We start from the raw sequence: 18,321 nt of genomic DNA on the forward strand, positions 1-18,321 counted from the left end.
GGGGGGGGAAAGAGACGGGGGGGGAAAGAGACGGGGGGGGAAAGAGACGGGGGGGGGGAAGAGACGGGGGGGAAAGAGACGGGGGGGAAAGAGACGGGGGGGGAAAGAGACGGGGGGGGGAAAGAGACGGGGGGGGAAAGAGACGGGGGGGAAAGAGACGGGGGGGAAAGAGACGGGGGGGGAAAGAGACGGGGGGGGGAAGAGACGGGGGGGGAACGAGACGGGGGGGGGGGAAGAGACGGGGGGGAAGAGACGGGGGGGAAAGAGACGGGGGGGGAAAGAGACGGGGGGGAAAGAGACGGGGGGGAAAGAGACGGGGGGGAAAGAGACGGGGGGGAAAGAGACGGGGGGGGAAGAGACGGGGGGAAGAGACGGGGGGAAAGAGACGGGGGGGAAAGAGACGGGGGGGGAAAGAGACGGGGGGGGAAAGAGACGGGGGGGAAAGAGACGGGGGGGGAAAGAGACGGGGGGGGAAAGAGACGGGGGGGGAAAGAGACGGGGGGGAAAGAGACGGGGGGGAAAGAGACGGGGGGGAAAGAGACGGGGGGGAAAGAGACGGGGGGGAAAGAGACGGGGGGGAAAGAGACGGGGGGGAAAGAGACGGGGGGGAAAGAGACGGGGGGGAAAGAGACGGGGGGGAAAGAGACGGGGGGGAAAGAGACGGGGGGGAAAGAGACGGGGGGGAAAGAGACGGGGGGAAAGAGACGGGGGGGAAAGAGACGGGGGGGAAAGAGACGGGGGGAAAGAGACGGGGGGGAAAGAGACGGGGGGGAAAGAGACGGGGGGGAAAGAGACGGGGGGGAAAGAGACGGGGGGGAAAGAGACGGGGGGGAAAGAGACGGGGGGGAAAGAGACGGGGGGGAAAGAGACGGGGGGGAAAGAGACGGGGGGGAAAGAGACGGGGGGGAAAGAGACGGGGGGGAAAGAGACGGGGGGGAAAGAGACGGGGGGGAAAGAGACGGGGGGGAAAGAGACGGGGGGGAAAGAGACGGGGGGAAAGAGACGGGGGGGAAAGAGACGGGGGGGAAAGAGACGGGGGGGGAAAGAGACGGGGGGGGAAAGAGACGGGGGGGAAAGAGACGGGGGGGAAAGAGACGGGGGGGAAAGAGACGGGGGGGAAGAGACGGGGGGGAAAGAGACGGGGGGGAAAGAGACGGGGGGGAAAGAGACGGGGGGGAAAGAGACGGGGGGGAAAGAGACGGGGGGGAAAGAGACGGGGGGGAAAGAGACGGGGGGGAAAGAGACGGGGGGGAAAGAGACGGGGGGAAAGAGACGGGGGGGAAAGAGACGGGGGGAAAGAGACGGGGGGAAAGAGACGGGGGGAAAGAGACGGGGGGGAAGAGACGGGGGGGAAAGAGACGGGGGGGAAAGAGACGGGGGGGAAAGAGACGGGGGGGAAAGAGACGGGGGGGAAAGAGACGGGGGGGAAAGAGACGGGGGGGGAAAGAGACGGGGGGGGAAAGAGACGGGGGGGGAAGAGACGGGGGGGAAGAGACGGGGGGGAAGAGACGGGGGGAAAGAGACGGGGGGGAAGAGACGGGGGGAAAGAGACGGGGGGGAAAGAGACGGGGGGGAAAGAGACGGGGGGAAAGAGACGGGGGGAAAGAGACGGGGGGGAAAGAGACGGGGGCGAAAGAGACGGGGGGGAAGAAACGGGAGGGAAGAGACGGGGGGAAGAGACACACAGACGCAGCGGCACACACAGGGTTCGCAGCCATCTACAGCAACCACTGGTTTAGGGACGACTGCCCCCCTGAGACGGATGCCTTGCCGGCCTTTAGAGAAATATCTACTTTATTTGAGATCTATCCCATCGTAGCAGCCGCCCACACGTGGGGTCATCTTTGGACCGGCAAGGCAGTTAGACGCTTCACCGACAACTCCGCCTGTGACATCATTAGAAAGGCCGGTCCTCCTCACTAACAAATATGAAGCTGATTCGCAGGCTGACGTGGTTGGCAGCTACCTTTCAGTTCTTCCTAGTCTGTATCCACATTCCTGGTGTCCACAACACAGCAGCTGACACCCTTTCATGCCCCCAATTTAATATCTTCTTCCAGGCACTCCCCACGGCCCATCACTTTCCATCTAGGAACCACCATTCCACAAGCTAATCTGGGACTAGGCACACAATTGCACCTCACATAGGTACGCACGCCTCACGCAGGTTCACAACTTTTACTTCACGTACGCCAGGGCTCTGTGTATTGTACCATGTCACAAGCAGAAGTTTGCTTAAATTCAGGACTTTCACTGTTATAATCATGGTAATTTTTTGCCTTTTTCTCTAAGCTTACAAACCAAGCTTCTTACTTAAAACCTCCTATGCTGTCACTCAGCTGTTACGTCTCCAAAGTCAAACACTCACAATCATTCCTAAATCCATTTTGTTACGTCAAACCCTTCCACTAAGCTTGAGCATCATCATGTCTCCTCCGCTGGTCTATTTTAGCAAGCACTACAGCAGCAGCTTCAAATACTTACACCCCAGTCTACATCACAAAGCGATGGGGTCACAAGAAAGCATCAGCTCAGGTACTTACATACCTCAAACAGAGTAAAGCTCCTTAAAAACTTTTGTTACTCATGCTGTACTAACTTGCAATAAAGTGTGTTTTCTTTGAATCCTCTTTTGCACTCTTTTTACAGGCCTACTCAACCAACTCTGCTTCCCCTTCTACATTCCATTACGTATTAGATAAATTCCGAGCGTGTGTATATATATATATATATATATAAAAATTCTTGTACTGGCCCATATCTAAAAACAGCAAGCAAACATTCCAGATCTCTTGTCTGCAACTTTTGCAAGCCACTCCCCCTTCTAACCCTGATGTAGAATTATTAAAAACCTTTATTAAACCTGTATTGAATTGTTGTACTAACTCCATTTTAACTTCATTTCATGACAGATTCTCCATTTTAACTTCATTACATGACAAGATTTCCTAACAGCATTTAGAATAATGAATAGAGAATGTATTTTCTAGAAGAATATGACTAACACCGGAATTATTGAGTTCCTGTAACATGCAACAAAGTATAGCCAAGGCCATGAGAAAGCTGCTCTAATGAAATGTTCTTTCATAAAAAAAGGACCCTAAACCTGATCACGAGTCTGACATCACTAACTACCCAAAACGGTGCCAAGTACTCAAAATGGCTAGCTGCCAGATTCCCCCTCCCATCGAGAGAGCCTCGTGCTAAAGAGCAATGGCGACTGAATCCTTGTCAGAAATTACGACATCCCATGATGGGAGGATGCCCCACTAGCCACTCAAATCCCTAAGCCAATTACCAATACAGATGGGAGGGCATTTAACTTACCACTTAATACATAGACCAATTAATGATGTTTATTTGTTGTTATCTTGATATTCAATGATGATGTAATTTTGCTCTTATAAGGGCTTGCAAGCCTGTTTTTTACCAGATGCCATTAAATTTTCTGAAGTTATTTTAACCTGAACTGCATGTGTCAGTGTGAATTTACTTCTGCGTATACGCAATTTAATCATCTCAGATTTGGACAGGAACAGATAGTCAAACATATTTGTTTGCTTAAAATAATCTATATCAACCCCACCCAGACTTTCTGTGGCTGTCCAATCACAGCTCGATGTGAACGGTCTGGAGTTTCCATTTAATAATAATAATAATAAAATAAAAAATTTAAGGTGCTGTTGTTCTTTAAGGTTATACATCACCCTAGGGATCGACCAATATTGATTAGCGATACATTTACCATTTTAAAAAACAAAATAAACTATTTCTACACAAGATTTCTACGCAAGAGTTAGACAGAGGAGCTGAAGGGAGCTGCTGGGAAGTAAGCAAGAGTGTGCTGGGCACACTATCACACTATCAGCAATATTATCAACAATTATCAGCAATATTGGTATCTTTATTGACCGATTCCTATATTGCTGAAAATACAGACTATCGGCCAGACCGATAATCGGCCGATCCTTACATCACCCATACAAACAACTTACAGATGCGGTGCTAGATTGCCTTTGGCATTACAGTACTGTTGTCAATCATTCCCCTATTATTCCATACAGTAACATAGCGACAGTCATAGAAAATGTTTGACATACATTACACTAATGAGTTTATACATTAAAGGACCACTATAGTGTCAGAAAAACAAACCATTTTTTCTGACACACTATAATCCTTAGGGTACCCCCACCCTCAAGGCCCCCCTCCCACTGGGCTGAAGGGGTTAAAACCCCTTTAGCCACTTACCTTTATCCGGCGCCAGGCTCCCTCGGCGCTGGTGATCTCTCCTCCCCCTTCCGACGTCAGCTCCCGTGTGGAGCCGAACGTGCAGCCAGAGCCGCGCGCACGCACATTAAAAACGCCCATATAGGAAGGCATTTCTCAATGCTTTCCTATGGACGTTCTACGCATTCAATGGGATTTTCGCATTGAGCATCGGGGAAGCGCCTCTAGCGGCTGTCAGGAAGTTCTCTGAAACTGCTATGTTTACATCTGAAGGATTAAAACCTAGAGGACCTGACACCCAGACCACTTAATTGAGCTGAAGTGGTCTGGGTGACTATAGTGGTCCTTTGAAAACTATATTGTAGTGAACTGAAATATGAACTATAATATTTTGGTAATAGGGGGGGAGGGGATTATCCAGCTCAGCTATAACCACAGCCTAGCTTTTTTAGATTACAATTATCAGAAATATTTATAGTGTTAGCGAATAAACCACTGAACCTCACAACAGCATTCAGTATGGCTACCATCATTCAAAATGGTGTGGGATATTGTCACAAACAATTTTAGCATGTTTAAATCAAACGTTTAGTACTAAAACTGTTTAAATATAATATTAATGAGAAAAGGACAATGAGGTTTAACCCCTTAAGACCGGAGGGCGTACTATTACGCCCTATTTTAAGTGGCTCTAAACGCCGCCGGGTGTAATAGTACGCCCTCCGTTTTTTTTTTTAACTTACCCGCGGCACATCCGACGTCCTGGGGGCCCCCCGGCCATGTGAGAGAGTGAGGTCCTTGCGAGGACCTCACAATCACATGGCCGGGTTAGCTGCCTGCTGCATGTGTATATATATATATATATATATATATATATATATATATATATATATATATATATATATATATATACACACACACACATATATATATATACACACATATACACACACATACACTGTCTAGGTGTATTTTACTATATATATGTAAACACGTTAAAAAATAATAATTAAAAAATATATAGATGTGTGTTATTTCGTTCTAACTGTATTGTGATAATATTTATATCAAAATACACGTAGAACAAAATAATATATATATATATATATATATATATATATATATATATATATACACACACACACACACACACACACACACACACACATATATTAATTCTACACATATATTTATGTAATATTTTTACATCATTAGGTATCCTAATTAATTACAATTAGCGGGACCAGCCTGACAACCCATGCCAAAAGTAAAGGGAATTTCATTTGCTAGCACTATATTTAACCCTATAACTTTCCAAGACACCATAAAACCTGTACATGGGGGTACTGTTTTACTCGGGAGACTTCGCTGAACACAAATATTAGTGTTTCAAAACAGTAAAATGTATTACAACGATGATATCGCCAGTAAAAGTGACTTTTTTGCATTTTTCACGCACAAACAGCACTTACACGGACGATATTATTGCTGCGATACTTTTTACTGTTTTGAAACACAAATATTTGTGTTCAGCGAAGTCTCCCGAGTACAACACTACCCCATGTACAGGTTTTATGGTGTTTTCAAAAGTTACAGCGTCCAATATAAGGCTTGTGTTTCATTTTTTTCACATTGAAATTCGCCAGATTGGTTACGTTGCCTTTGAAACCCTATGGTAGCCCAAGAATGAAAATTACCCCTATGATGGCATACCATTTGAAATAGTAGACAACCCAAGGTATTGCAAACGGGGTATGTCCAGTCTTTTTTAGTAGCCACTTAGTCACAAACACTGGCCAAAATTGGCGGGTTTCACATTTTTCACACACAAAAATACGAACGCTAACTTTGGCCAGTGTTTGTGACCAAATGGCTACTAAAAAAGACTGGACATACCCCATTTATTTGCAATACCTTGGGTTGTCTACTATTGCAAATGGTATGCCATTATGGGTGTAAATTTTATTCCTGGGCTACTATACAGTCCCAAAGGCAATGTAACCAATCTGACGAATTTCAATTTCAAATGTAACATGCTATATTTGACCCTGTAACTTCCCAAAACACCATAAAACCTGTACATAGGGGGTACTGTTTTACACGTGAGACTTTGCTGAATACAAATATGTGTATTTTATTGCAGTAAAAGCAAACAGTATTATGACATTCACAGTTAAAATGTCATGTAGAACTAAAAAAAAAAATAAGATTTTTTTATTTTCTCCCATTTTTTTCCATATTAAATTATGTTTCATAGCTAAATATTTGATATTAAATGAAAGCCCTGTTTCCCCTGAATAAAATTATATATAATAAGGGGGGTGCATTTAATATGAAAGAGGTGAATTATGGTTGGACAGACATATAGCGCAAATGCCAGGTTTTGTTTACGTTTTGTTCACAACGTGTACATTTGGCTCAGTCCTTAAGGGGTTAAAATGTTTCATTAACATAGTTACAATGCAAATAATGTTATATAACTAATTAAACCAAGCAAAGCATGTGAAATAAAAATTGAGGAATTAAAACAAAAAGAAAAAAAATTGTCCTAGCGAAGATAATTGTTGGTGAAGGGATTGATAACTCGCTGCAACATCAAGTTAACTTTCACAATGATTGCAAAGTTCTAGGCATTAGATATTATTTACATTTTAATCCATCTAAGATTGCTTGATCGGTCATTCTTGGGGGTAATTACAGGGTGATATAAAAATATCCCAGCTTTATAAATATCAATAAAACACATTCCAAAACTGTCTGAAACCACATAATATATGTTTGTACAGGTGCTTCTAATATCAGGGTAACCTCGTCTAATTTCTCTTGGAATTATGATAATTCATATGATGCCAAGCATGGTATATATTGCATATCTAATGACGTGGAAACAAAATTATTTCCAAAACTATTTCATAAAATTCCAGTCAGTGCATTCCCAAACTGTATATTAAAAGGACTGCTGAGTACGTCAGTTTTCTCTTGGACCATTCTGCATTTTTGCCTTTTTACTTTTTATTTGGTTTCCTATCCATTATATGCACTAAAACAGGAGGAGTGGGAGAAAAGAGAAAATTAAAATGTTTATCATGCAGAAGGTTTAATTAAACGTGATTTATAAGCTCTGTTTAGATAACGCACCTTAACGCATTTACAACACAACACAAAAAAATTGCCACGTAGTAGGGTTTGAATTGAACCAAAACAATACCCACTAATATTAATCCAGAAATAGGCATGAACGTTAAAAGCAAAAATTATATATATAATAAAATGATAACAATGGCCAATTTAAGCAGCAGGGAAAATGACTAACGACATAAAATCCTTCTTTGAAAAATGTATGCAACAATAAAAATGGAAAATGCCTGCAGTACTTTCCATTTCTTAGCGGTGTGCATTTTTAAAGCATATGTATATAGATGTGTGTGTAATAAATATACACACACACACGGCAGAATAGATCTCTATAAGAATGAACTGCACACACTAACAACGTAATCAAGAATGGACTTTACTGAACATCAGATTTTAAAAAAAAAAAACAGCCTAAAATTGCCAATTTAATGAAATTGCCCAACTGAGCTCTCGTCACAGCTTGATGTTTTAGCATGATTTTTGTCATTAGCTTTTTATTCCCCACAATTAAATTCTAAATTCCACCTGGAATAGGGCCCTCAACTTATCCTGTATTTTTGGTCAATTTTTGTATTGGTTTTCTAGACATACGGTATCTTTGTCTTTTTACTTGTGCCATTTGTACATCGCTGCGGAATATGTTGAGGCTTTATACATAATGTATACAAATGCTTGTCACAGAAACCCATTTTAAGAAGGACTAGAAAGGGCTATTATCACTATGGGGTATGGAGACCCCCTAGATGCTACTCTGCCTGGAATTAGAGACCTCTGGGCATTGCCTTGACCAGTCCTGCACATTGAGCACCTGACCGGGAGATACCCTGAAACGCTCTGGAACGGTTTGCTGGATTGAGACTGTACTATGATCCAGTGAACCTCTCAGGTACCTCTTAGCTCCCCAACCACCAATCTGCGCTTTTTTGGACAGCATGGGCACTCGGAAGAGAGCTATCCAGGGAAAGGCGTTTTTTTGGAGACATTTTGGTTTTATGTTTGGAAAGGCACACCAGGAAGTCTGGAGATGTTTCAATCATGACCCCAGACAGAGTGGCGCCAAGTTTGGACTTTTGTTCAGGACATTGCAATGCATGGAATCCACATTTCTGGGTGTAAATAGCTGTGTTGTGCTCAATAAAGCGGAGTTCTACTTCCCTGCATTCAGTCTCGGCTAATGTGTGAGGAAAAGCTATCTATAATCACTGCTTTAAAGGAGAAAGGGTCTCCAGAGCTATAACCAGGGCAGATAGCTATAATTAAGGTTGCCCTTGGTTAGGGCAGAGGTATCCAGAGACCCTCTGTCCAGCTTCGGCCACCAAGTTGGAAGTGCTCCACCAGCCCGGGCTAGCAGTGAGGAAGCTTACATAACTTAACTGCAGTACGGTGACTCTGTTACAATGCAAAATCTTTGCTTAGACCCTTAATCATCCCATTAGAGTGAAGCTCAGCCACTTCCTGGATAATGTGGCACATTTTCCTACCTGCCTTTGATCCCAGGGAGCCAGTCACCTCGAGGACTAAAAAGGTTCACAAATCCCAGGCGCCACGACAAAATTCCTAGTTACGACGGCGACCTGGCGCCTAGGATTTGTCGAGCCCTGAATTAATTACCTGTGAATTGGCCCAAATTCAACCAAAAAGTTCATAATATAAAGTTAACATAAAAAAAAAAAGCTCATGAGAAGATTTATCAAGGCACAAAGAAGTGCTTTTCTTGGGCAATGTGCTAAATAAGGAGCAATGGAAATCATCAGAATATCTCAACATTTAACATTTTGCACCCAGGAGAACACCTGTCCTGCCTTGATAAATCCCCACTTACATGTATTGTAGCATTTTTGCATATTATATTGAAAATGATACCTATTAAAGGAATACCTCAATTTACTGCATACACCAGACCTATGGGGTGGTCATCGTTAACCCTGTAAGGACGGAGGCCATTGTACACATTTGATGAAAACAAAATGTAAACAAAACCTGGAATTTGACACCATGTCTATTTAACTGTAATTCCCCTCTTTCGTATTAAGTGCACCAACACCTATTATATATCATTGTGTTCAGGAGAAACAGGGCTTTCATTTCACATCAAATATTTAGATATGAAAAGAAATTAATAGGAATAAAAACAAAAACAAAAATTGAGAAATTAACCCCTTAAGGACAGAGCTTCAGAAGCTTGACTTACGCTTAATGACACAAGCAATTTTTGCATTTTCTTGCTGTTTGCGTTCAACTGCAATTTGCATCTCTCTCATTTATTGCACCGACACATATTATATACTGTTTTTTAAAGGACAGAAAGGGCTTTAATTTGATATAACATATAAATATATAAATGCTTACTTATTATAAAAAAAATACAGAAAAATGCAAAAAAAAAAGAAAAATAGTTTTTTTTTCCGTTTTTGCAATCATAATGTGTGCATAATTAGTGCAGGTTAAGGAAAGTAATTAAAAATAAATTCATTTATTTGTTCTGATTTACAGAATATATAATGTGTCTGGGATTTTAAGTTTTTTTTGGTAGTTACAGGTCACAAAGCACAAGGAGTAAAATACAATTTTAATATGGAGCGATTTTAGAATTTGGTATGTTTGTCTTGTAAGCCTAATAGCCATAAAATAAAACAAAATTGCCACACAAAAGTATATATTTATATAAAGTAGACATCACAGGCTATTTACCTAAGGTTGTTTTGACACTTTCTACGTAGCCATTTTACCGCCAACCTCTGCTAAATATTGGAGTAAAATTGTGTTTTTGGGGGGTTTTCGCACACAAACGTATAACAAAGAACTTCTCATGTGTATTTTGTAAAGTTGTTGTGTGCTATTCCTGTACAAAGTTTTATTATGTGTTCAGTTACTTCTGCTGAGTACAACGGTACCCCCATTGTATGTCTTTGGCACTATTTTGTGAAGCTACAGTGCCATATAGGAGACCTGTCCTTTTCAGTATTCACAGTAGAATTTTGAGAGACGGATATAATGAGCCTATGCTTCCATTTGGGGTGTTATAACAGTTTGACTGTTCAAAAACCCCCACAAAGGCCTACCATTTGTAAAAGTAGACACTCCAGGGTATCTCATAAGGTGCATATTGTGCCTTAACATGCCCCCATTTTTTTACCATTACATGCCAAAGTATGTGGTAAAAAATAATTTTGTGCATTTTTTGACATACGGATTGCATTTTTGCTGGGCATTTTGTATATTTCATATGTGCCACTAAGTTCAAAACCTTCAAATTATGCTCAGCTAAGTCTTCTGAGTAAAAAGACATCCCCAATGAATGTCTTTGGCACTATTTTGTGAAGCTACAGTGGCATATTGGAGACCAAGCCATATCAGTTTTTACAGAACTTTGAATTTTGACGCTGGACCTATGTGCAATTTCCAAGCATCTTCGTAAGTTTTAAATTCAAACTACCCCACAAAGGCCTACCATTTCTTAAAGTAGACACCCCAGGGTATTTCAAAAGGCATATTTTGAACCTTAGCGTGGGATAATTTTTCCGCTAGCTTGTACCAGGTGTAGTGGTAATAAGCGTTTTTTCTGCCTTTTTGACACACAAAGTGAGTTTGCACAGTATATTTTGCAAACCTTATGTGTACCACCACTCTATAATACTTTATATGTTGCTCAGCTATGTCGGCTGAGTACAAAAATACCCCCGTATGTACCTTTGCCAGGTATATGTGGACATCGGAGGGGCACATTTGGGACACAGCCATTCCATTTTTTTCAAACTTTAAATTTTTACGCTGTGCCCATGTCCCATTTTAGAGTATTTTACCAGGCTATATAATCCAACTACCCCATAAAGCCATACCATTTCTTAAAGAAGACATCCCAGGGTATTTCAAAAGGCATATTTTGAACCTTAGCGTGGGATCATTTTTCCGCTAGCTTGTACCAGGTGTAGTGGTAATGAGCGTTATTAAATGTATTTTTTTACTTTTTAAAACTTTTTTTACTTTTTAAAACTATTTTTTAAACTTTTGTTTTGCTTATTCATTTTTTTTAAAGTTTCCTAAACTTTCGTAAAACTTTTTTTTACAGATTTAACATTTTTCTAAGCTTTTTCTTTTACCGTTAACCCCTAACTAGCAGTAAGCAGCACTAACAGTAAATTCCCCATTTTCCCATAACTCCCACCCACCCCAGCTAGCAAAATATTTAATTATACAATATTTAAATTAGTTAATTAAATTAATTTAACCCCTGAGGGTTAAAAAAATAAATAAAAGTTAATCTTCAGGGGTTAAAAAAAAATTAGATCACAGTATAATACTGTGATCTGTATTTTGATCACTGTAGGCAGTGATAGACTGGCAGGCAAGGGGTTAATTTTTATTTGGACTGGGTAAAGGGTTTATTTTTATTTTATTTTTTTTACTTAAAACGTTATTAAAACTTTTTTTTTTACTTAATTTTTTAACTTTTTAAAGCTTATTTTAAAACTTTTTTTAACGTTAACCCCTAGTTAGCCTAACACTAAATCCCCCAATTCCCCACTAACTTCCACCCTCCCCAGCTAGCTAAATTTATAATTTTAAAATATTTAAATTAATTAATAAAATAAATTTAACCCCTGAGGGTTAAAAAAAAAAAATCAGATCATATTAAAATGTAATCCCTGCCAATTGATCACTGTAGTCAGTGATCAATTGGCAGGGAAGGGGTTAATTTTTTATTAATATGGGTAAAGGGGGGGGTGGGATTTTAATTTAACTTTTTTTTTTAACACCAGGGGGCAGGATCACTGAAGATCCGTCTCCCTGCACTTCACACTGAACCCGGAAGTGCAGGGAGGCGGAGGTGAGTATACAGAGCACATGTGCCCGCTCTGACATGCTGTCAGAGCGGGCACATGTACTCTGACAGCCCGATCCGGTGCTCCCGGTCTGCCTCTAATGCAGAGGCAGACCGGTGCACCATTAACCCCACGATCGCCGCGATTGCGGTGATCTGGGGTTAATTTTACCGCGTGACGGACGAGGTCTATCACCCGTCGTTAAGGGTATCCCCTGGATGACGGACCTCGTCCGTCACCCGTCGTGAAGGGGTTAAAGGGACACTAGGCACCTAGACCACTTCACCTAACTATTGCACTTAGTGCTGTAATGTAAAACATTGCCGTTCCAGAGAACTGCAATGTTTACATTGCAGCTCTAAGTCATCCCTCAGTGGCTGTCTCTGGGGGCGCTTCCGGAATCCAAACTGACTTTTGGTCCGTTATCTGATGCTGGACGTCCTCACGCTTCTCCAGCATCAGATTTTCTCCATAGGAAAGCATTGAATAATGCTTTCATATGGGGAGGTCTAATGTGCACGCGGCCATTGCCGCACATGCACATTAGGTCTCCCCGCTGGCTGACGTGGGCGGCTGAGGAGCATAGGCGTAGCCTGACCCAGCACCAAGAGACATCGGTGCTAGACTTAAGTAAAACACTCATATTTGTGTTCAGCAAAGGCTCTCAGCCATTGAGCATAGTCCTATATCAAGCCTGCAAACATCCTGCATAGCTCAGTGAAGACATCTGGCAAGTGGAGTTGGAAATGGCACAGGCTCCCTGGGTCCCAGAGAAGCAGTCTCACCATTCTAAAATAGACACTATCTTCCAGACAGACACTAAAGACACTTCCAGCTCCCCAACAGAGTTTATTTTCACGAAATTACATTGGACGTCGTCACGCTTTGCATTAGGACGTCGAACGTCCTCAAATTCCCCATCGGAAAGCAATTATGTGGTTCTTAGGATCCCCCGATAGACGTACGGTTAGGGGAGAAGGAAAGCTAGCAAGCAATGAAGGAGCCTTGATGCTGGTATTAAAGGGACAATTTGGTCACATTAAGGCACCATAACAACTTAAAGGGACTCTTCAGTGCCAGGAAAACATTTGTTTTTCTGTGACTGTAGGACCCTACAGTGCCCCTCTCCCTCCCACCCCCCATCCCAAGTTGCTGAAGGGGTTAAAACCCCTTCAGAGATTTACCGGAGTCCAGCGCGGATGTCCCTCAGCGCTGGGTCAGGCTCCGCCTTCTCCCGTGCCGACGTGGTAGACCTAAGGCGCATGCGCGGCAATAGCCCGCACACGCATTAGACCTCCCCATAGGAAAGCATTATTCAATGCTTTCCTATGGGGATTTCGGCGACACTGGAGGTCCTCACATAGCGTGAGGACGTCCAGCATCGTATAACATACTTTTCGTGTTCTAAGAACACAGACGTCCCTCTAGTGGCTGTCTGATAGACAGCCACTAGGAGGACTAAACCCTGCAAGGTAATTATTGCAGTTTGTACATGCAGGGTAATGGGTGGTGGGAGTTGGCATCCAGACCACACCAATGGGTAGAAGTGGTCTGGGTGCCTGGAGTGCCCGTTTAATCTATATTAAGCTGTTATGGTGCCAGGAGGCTGTTTCCAGCGTGGATTTCCAACCCCCTCAGATTTCATCCTTGAGGTAAGACTGTGCTGGGTGCCTCCAGACACCATAACAACTGTATTTACTTGAAGTGTTTATGGTGCCTGGAGTGTTCCTTTAAGGCAAGTAAAAAAAAAAAAAAAAAAAAGTTTTAATCCTTTACTCACCAGGGGGAAGAACGAACAACACAAATAGAGGTCCAGGCACTAGTGTTAGGAATACAGGTTTATATTCCTAACTCTATAGTGTTCATATAAGCATAAATTACATATAATTAGTTTGTGTTTTGACAGATCTCTATAAACATAACTGTCACAGAGCACCAACACCACACGGACAAAAAAGACAAAAAAAAAAAAAAGGGCTATTGTCACTATGGTAAGGGGGTATGGAGATCCCCTGGATGTTTATTCTGCCTCCCAGGCAGAATTGGGGATCTCCAGGACCATCCTATAGAATGTTCGCCGGATCAGGACTGTGCCGCGATCCAGGTATTGCTAGGTGTCACAACAACCAATTAGGGCATTAGATGGACAGTAAGGACGCTCTGTGACTAGCTATCCAGCGACATATAATTAATTATTATATTATTTATAGAGCGCCGTCAAATTCCGCAGCGCTTTACAATGGGTGGACGAACAGACATGTAGTTGTAAGCAGACAAGTTGGACACACAGGAACAGAGGGGTTGAAGGCCCTGCTCAATGAGCTTACATGCTAGAGGGAGTGGGGTAAAATGACACAAAAGGTAAGGATAGTATTAGACTAGTGACAGTTGCAGAATAGGAATCAGTTGGGAGCTATTAAGAGTTTAATTGATACGCTTTTATGAAGAAGTGGGTTTTTAATGATTTTTTGAAGGAGTGGAGACTGGGTGAGCATCTAACGGAGGAGGGAAGTGAGTTCCACAGGAACGGTGCAGCCCTCGAGAAGTCTTGAAGGCGAGCATCAGAGGTGGGAGTACGGACAGATGATAGACGCAAGTCTTCAGCAGATCGTAAGGGCCTAGACGGGACATACTTGTGTATAAGGGAGGATAGATAGGTGGGAGCAGCATTATGTAGACATTTGAAAGCAAGAACCAGAATTTTAAATTGAGCTCTATATTTTATAGGAAGCCAATGTAGGGACTGACAGAAGGGTGAGGCATGGGAGGTGTGGGCGGACAGGAAGATGAGTCTCGCCGCCGCATTCATTATGGACTGTGACGGCGCAAGTTGGGAGCACGTAACACCACTGAGAAGCGGATTACAGTAGTCAAGGCGAGAAAAGACAATGGAATGGACCAACACCATAGTCGCATCTGGCGTTAAGTAGGGGGTGATGTTCAAGGAGTCTATCTATTGTTAGCTGGGGATGTTGCAATCAAGACCCCAGTGTGGCACCGCGGTGGGACTATTTTAAGGGTCATTGCAATTCATGCATTCTGTGTATAAATATCTCTGTTGTGTGCAATAAAGCAGCATTGCACTCCACTACATTCTTTCTCGTCTAATGTGGGGGAAGGGGTGAGCTATAATCACTGCTTTACAGGGAAAAAAAAAAAAAAAAAGAGCCTGCAGAGCTATAACCATGAATGTATCTATCGCGAGGCTAACAAGGCATTTGCCTTGGGCTGCACTTTCCAGGGGGCGGCAAAAAAGCCGCTCCCAAATGCCCCTGCGGACGCCTTGCTAGCCTCATGTCCTGAGGAGGGGGCCCCCCCAAGAGCTGGCCACCTTTGGGCACTCGGGCGGAGAGGGAGTGCTGTACTCTGAGATCTTACTGCTCAGCTCCATCGCGTGCCGCTTAGCAATGCCGGAGCCGAAATATGACGTCAGTCCGGCTCCCGGCATAACTAAGTGGCGCGCGAGGGAGCTAAGCTTGAAGATAAGGGCTCCCTCGCTGCCTTCTCTGTCCGTTCACCCCTGCCTGCGCACACAGCAACACTAGAAGCCCCACTGAACCCCAGGTAAGGTATTAAACCGAAGAGGCATGTTATAGACTGTATTATCCAACTTAGCAAAAGTCACAACCCTGACCGTATTATACAGAAACAGGTAACCCAGGCATACAACAAGGCATTAATTTATCTCAGATGGCCCTAGAGGGTGTTAACAGTCTGATGGCTTTAATTCTGTAATTGCATAAGTGAGCTAAATCTTGTTGAAGACCTTAATGGGGATTAACTATAATGGCAAGCTAACAGAATTTTTGCCTCTTTCAGTTTTGGTCATTCGGGTCTTATTAGGGTAAAGCTACATTTGTACAGTAGTGCTATCGTAGCTTCAGAGAATCAGCTCACTACTTACAATTAAGCCTCTCTCTGGGGAGAAAGGTAAAGAACTGGCTGGCATTTTGCAAATACCTGCATCCAGTCTACGAGCCTTTTGTCGAAAAAGAAAACACTGTTAATGCAGTTTTATTCTAACTCCTACTGGAACTAGTATGAACACACTGTCAGCAGGATATTTTATGAGCCATGGGTAGCTGACTCCTAAGGTTTCACCAGCATTATTCTGAGGTGATAGAATAGACTCCGTCATGTCATTTTTGCAGGCATCTGCATCCAGCTGACTGGCAGGCTTTCATGCCACAGGGAACCTTGCAAGGGCGCATCTTACCCAACCCCTACTGACATCAGGCAGTAAGGAGGAGTAATTCTGAAGTACAAGGTGAGTCTCCATGCAGAGCAAGGTAATTCTATTTAGAAAGTGTAAAAAAGGTGGGGAAGAAACGCCAGTTTATGATCTCGGTTACTTTTATATTAAAAATTAAAGAGGTTTACGGTCTTTTTATAAAAATACATGAATGAATCCCCTTATGTTCTGTCATTTGGAGAACAATTTGCATGCATCTAGAAAGAAAGAGCTTTACAATAAAATACAGGTATATGATGGTTTGTTGATTTTAATTTTGTATTATACATTTTACTTTGATGTAGTTTTACATTATTTTCAGCATTGGCCATGAGCACTGATAATAGATGACAAATGAGTTTGGTAGAAAGGAGATAAAATGATCATTTGGATGCACCAATGTCATGTTACATCTACCATGCAATAAAAATGGTAAAAACCAAAACTAAAAAGCCAAGTTTATTCACTAAACACCAGACTGCAGTTAAAAATACACTTTAGGCAAAAATAGCCAAAATTAGCTAGTCACTTTTTTTGCCTAAATATGTTTTCAGTTAAGCATAATTTGAGATCTAGTAAATAAACTAAATATTTAGCAAGACAACAAAGCAATAGCAAACTGAGTACTCGAACAAAGCTCGACACACCAACACTGAAAACAAACAAAAAAAAAAAAAAAAAAGGGAGGTCTATTAAAATGGATGTCGTATTAAGCCAAAAAGAAGAGGAAAAAATTCAAAATCTTTTCCAGGATATGACTTTGCAAATACATTTTAAAGTATAAAAAAATTGCAGATTTGAAACCCCCATTTGTTGAAACAGTGCAGAGAATTTTGTGAGCGGAGCCAAAAGATAAAAAAGATGCGTGGAACCAAGAAAGCATAACTTTAAACACTGGTTTACATTTATTTTGCTTTATATTTGCACAGTAGGGTTTGGATTATATAAAAATGCCAAAATAAAGCTGATAAGTAAAAAGTAATACAAGAGTAACCCCAATACCAAACACTCAGCAGTTACAGTCTACCATTCCCTTGAATCTTTGCCATTCTGTTGTTGTCAAAGTATCACAGGAATTACAGTCTGCTAAATGTCATTGATCCCTACTGCAGGTATACAGAGTGAAGTAACGGATAGAAAGAACAAATACAATTGTTCTGTAATAAAATGGGATTTAAAAGACTTGTATAAATTAATATTTAAGTATCAGCAATTATCATATAATTTACGTGTCATTTTACAATGTGACAACATCCCCTTGTAAACTACCATGGCTGCTCCCTGTATCTTAAAGGAGCACCAAAAAAAAAAAAAAGTCATTTTAGACAAAAAAACTTTATTAAAACAAGTAGTTTTTGCATAGTAGAGCTACAATCGTAATACTGTACAGCAGACAGAAATAGTGAAAACATTTGGTGACACTTCTCCCTGAAACTTCCGCGTTTTTAAGTAATTCATAATTTTAAGACTATAAAACTTTACAACTGTAGTGGGTCACATTTTTGGCCACCTCTGAAAAGACAGCCATTGTGAACATCAAGAAGCATAGAGAATAAAAGCAATTATCCTTATAGGCAACATAAAATTACTTAAATTATCAGGTACATATCTGTATGTATGAAAAAAACAATAAGAACGCACAAGAAATGTATTTTCTAATTGTAGCTGTTGTCACAACTGTAAAAACATTTACCCATAGTAGGCCAAAAAGCGTTTGACAGCTTAGTACCAAGGGACATTTCTACGCTGCTAGGGAAACTATCTGAAATGCTTAATTCTGGGTTAGACAGGAGCTGTCACTTGCACTATAAAAGCCCCATAGTGCCCATACATTCACATAAAATACAGTTCTGCTTCAGTGGAAGTCAAAACTAATAAAAAAGTTCATCGTCAGCATACTTT

General features: G+C 41.9%; 1 protein-coding gene across 1 annotated transcript in view; it reads right to left on the reverse strand.

Annotated features, from left to right (window-relative positions):
- MAN2A1 (mannosidase alpha class 2A member 1) overlaps positions 1-18,321 on the reverse strand; it is a 130,997-nt gene that overhangs the window by 109,706 nt on the left and 2,970 nt on the right. The window lies entirely within an intron of this gene.

This window comes from Pelobates fuscus, chromosome 5 (assembly GCF_036172605.1).
Source record: "Pelobates fuscus isolate aPelFus1 chromosome 5, aPelFus1.pri, whole genome shotgun sequence".
NCBI lineage: Eukaryota > Metazoa > Chordata > Amphibia > Anura > Pelobatidae > Pelobates > Pelobates fuscus.